The sequence below is a fragment of the Salvelinus alpinus genome, chromosome 35 (assembly GCF_045679555.1).
Source record: "Salvelinus alpinus chromosome 35, SLU_Salpinus.1, whole genome shotgun sequence".
Classification (NCBI taxonomy): Eukaryota; Metazoa; Chordata; class Actinopteri; order Salmoniformes; family Salmonidae; genus Salvelinus; species Salvelinus alpinus.
Genome location: NC_092120.1, coordinates 18,952,816 through 18,957,104, shown reverse-complemented (window position 1 = coordinate 18,957,104; position 4,289 = coordinate 18,952,816).

The window sequence follows — 4,289 nt, the reverse complement described above, 5'->3', positions numbered from 1 at the left end:
CAGAGGCTTGGAAGAGGACCACACCTAAGGAGGGAGAAGAGGGAAGGCCAGGAAGAGGTGGAGAGACAGAGGGAGGCCCTGTCACTGTCAGGAGACGTAGCCAGGCAGGCTGCTTTACACGGGTCCCCATACCAGACAATCCGAGGCAGGAGGGCTGGTTGCAGGAGCTCTCTGTGGCTGATCTTAGAAAAGCCTGTTCACCACAACGAACCATTTCAGCCGCAAGCAGGACAGCAGCAGGCTGGTCTGAGAGCTGCTCCACAACAGCACAAACTGACACACCGAAGAAGCACTCAGTGGAATTTCATTCACTTACAAAAAATATAAATAAATAAAAGGGTTCCCTCCCACTTCCCCACAGCCAAGACCCACCCATCATTCCTCCTCCCACCTCCCACCTCCAGTAACCTCACAACTTTACATAAGTGAGCCATGTACCCCTGTCGCTCTGGTGGTACTGGGATGAGTGGAAGACTGGAAGTTGGAGGAGCCACAAGGAGCCCCTGGGGAGACCAATGTCCGTCCTAGGAAAACGCCTCCCTCCTCTTCAGTCACAGTTCGCCTCCCTCACCAAGCATATGGGCTCCCAATGACACAGGGAGGAGAGAGGATCCTTTCCAAGTATCAAGAATGTTCCTGAGTAGGCAAGTCTGGATTTCACCCCCTACATGGCACCGGCCCAACTTAGGCTGACTTAAATACTTCCTGCCCTGGGCATGGAGTCAGGCTTATTGTGGCACAGATTTTGGCACGGGCCCTACCTGGTATGAACATAATGCTCAGAGGCACAAAGATGAGTGGAGCCAAGAGGCTATAATTAAGACGGAATGCAGCAGAATGGAAAGGAGAGGGGGAAAAAGTGGAGCACAGGTAACAGCTTCTCTCCTCTGTTTCGAGGGCTCCGACAGTGAGAGGTTTAACTAATACGATACTGGCCCGCTTAATCCTATTTACAAGTTAAACACTGTCTGGATGACAAAAATCTCCTTGAAGATTCTCCCGTACTAGGCTGTTTCTTTGGGTGGCAGAAGATGGTAAGGTGGCTTAGATGGGTGTTCTGGTTGTCAAATACATGAACATGGCATTGGGGAATACGCATTGACTTCACACTTATTAGAGTCATGGAGAGTGAGATGAGGAGTGGAAAGGTCATGCTAATGTCCATGCTCCTCTACAATGGGCATATAAGTACATTATCTGCAAGTGCATTATCCTGAAAATCCTCGATTAATACGATTCATATTTCTTAAAAAAGGGTTGTCTATGAGATGCCCATAATCTTCTGCTGAGCCACAGATCGCTATACGCTTTACTACTGACTACACATGATGAGCATTGACTATTGACTGTGTGCAACCCAAGATGCCATGCTACTACATTTATCTCATTGTCTAATCTGGTTTTTAGGAGGAACTCTGTATTCTATTTTCTAAGACACTGAGGCTCCATCGCTTGGCCTCAAGCGTTGGAGCCTTGTGCTAGTGAGTTAAATTAACTCACTAGCACAAGAAGAAGCCATTGGTTGGCAGGATCCACAATGGCTGAGAGGGCCCGATGCCAAGCAGCTGATTAGCCTGGCTGGGCTCTCCAGGCAGCACGGAGGAGAGGTACCCAGGGAGGGGGGGGGGGGGGCTCATGACCATAGATCAGGCTACTAAGCACACGTTTAAGTGGAATAAAGCCAGCAGAATGTGTATGATGGGCTGGACATAAACAGCCCTGGGCAAGAGGCATCTGCTTCTTTAATATATAATTCACTTTATAGGCAGCAAGAAACACCAGACTCAGTCCTTAGGGCCATGACTCTGGTTTAGGTTGTTGGTCAAAGTGGTAAGAAGGGCTATGCCTCTATCTTGTACTTTCATTGATAAATCAGCCACTATGGAATACTGTGCACAGAAAAGAGCTGTATTTGAATAATTACAGACTAAATGGAAGTGGAGACAGACATGTTGGAAGGCAGGCCCTAACCCTAATGCCTAACCCTAACCTTAAATTAAGGCCGAAAAGGCCATTTTTGTTTTCATTCATTTTTACCAGACAATTTAGACTTTGCAGCTGGGCCATCTAGCTGAAAACGCACAGTTCAGATTCATAACAATAAACGTCAAACTGCTCACCAACCCTGACATGCCAATAAATCAAGGAGTAGACAGCCACCTGCTTCCCAAACCCTCCTTTCAGACAGTCACCACTTCACACACAGGGTCACTTGACATTGAACTGCCTGCTCAGTTGAAGCAGGGACATGGAATACTGTGCCCTGCGAGATTTCACAATTTAGGTCATTATTCTACTTACCTACTTTTCCATTATCGGTCTCAATGGCACTGCCCGTGCACTCAGACACCATAATGGGACAGATACAACTTTGCAATCTCTATACGACGGAGAATGAATAAGGAAGTGGATAGATTCTTATTTCTTACGATCAGTAAAAGTAACACATTTATAAAAGATCGATGACTACAGTATGTTTAGCTTTGTAGGATTATACATGACCAACCACCCAGCTTCGGAGTAGTTCGAATGTCTATTTCCCCACAGCTGGCTACTGTACCAGGAGACTTCCAGCAAATGCGCTAAACTAATGATATGCAAACTGCACGCAGAGATTAAAAATGGTAACCATGAGTTCGTCTGACTATGGGTAAGTAAAAAACAAAATATCGCAGTTTGAGCATTGGACATGATGTGCACTTGTAACAAGTTTGTTATAACACAGCCTTATTTTAAAATTTATTAAAATTGGCCCCCCCAATAAATGTGCACACAATACCCGATAATGACCCCCCAAAAAATACAAAAAAATTCAAATTAAATATCACATTTACATACAGTACCAATCAAACGTTTGGACACACCTACTCATTCAACAATTTTTCTTTATTTTTTACTATTTTCTACATTGTAGAATAATAATGAAGACATCAACACTACGAAATAACACTTACGTAATTATATAGTAACCAAAAAAAGTAAAAAATATCTAAATAGATTTTATATTCTTCAAAGTAGCCACCCTTTGCCTTGATGACAGCTTTGCACACTCTTGGCAATCTCTCAACCAGCTTCATTAGGTAGTCACCTGGGATGCATTTCAATTAACAGGTTTGGCTTGTTAAAAGTTAATTTGTGTAATTTCTTTCCTTCTTAATGCATTTGAGTCAATCAGTCGTGTTGTGACAAGGTAGGGGTGGTATACAGAAGATAGCCCTATTTGGTAAAAGACCAAGTCCATATTATGGCAAGAACAGCTCAAATAAGTAAAGAGAAACGACAGTCCATCATTACTTTAAGACATGAAGGTCAGTCAATGCGAAAAATGTTAACAAATTGGATAGTTTCTTCAAGTGCAGTCGCAAAAAAACTCTAATTCTATGACGAAACTGTCTCTCATGAGGACCGCCACAGGAATGGAAGACCCAGAGTTACCTCTGCTGCAGAAATTGCAGCCCAAATAAATGCTTCACAGAGTTCAAGTAACAGACACATCAACTGTTAAGAGGAGACTGTCACGTCGTGTATGTAGGTGGCAGGGAAGTCAGGCTCAGGAGAATCAAACTTGGTATAAATGGAGTATTTTAATAACTTAAAACACAAACTCCAAAACCAAAGTCCATAATAAAATAAATGTGGGTACAAGAACCCGTCACACACCAATCCATGAAACATGAACATAACAACAAACAATCTCTGACAAGGACATGAGGGGAAACAGAGGGTTAAATACACAACATATAATGAATGGGATTGGAACCAGGTGTGTAAGAAAACAAGACAAAACCAATTAAAAATTAAACATAGATCAATGATGGCTAGAAGACCGAGCACCGCCAGAACAAGGAGAGGCATCGACTTCGGCAGAAGTCGTGACAGAGACTGCATGAATCAGGCCTTCATGGTCGAATTGCTGCAAAGAAACCATTACTAAAGGACACCAACAAGAAGAAGAGACCTGCTTGGCCCAAGAAACATGAGCAATGGACATTAGACGCGTGGAAATCTTTCCTTTGGTCTGATGAGTCCAAATTTGAGATTTTTGGTTCCAACTGCAGTGAACGGATGATCTCCGCATGTGTGGTTCCCACCGTGAAACATGGAGGTGGTGTGATGGTGTTTGCTAGTGACACTGAGTGTACAAACTTTTGACTGGTACTGTAGTATTTAGACCCTTTATTCTGTACTTTGTTTAAGCACCTTTGGCAGCAATTACAGCCTCGAGCATTCTTGGGTATGACGCTACAAGCTTGGCACACCTGTATTTGGGGAGTATCTCCCATTCTTCT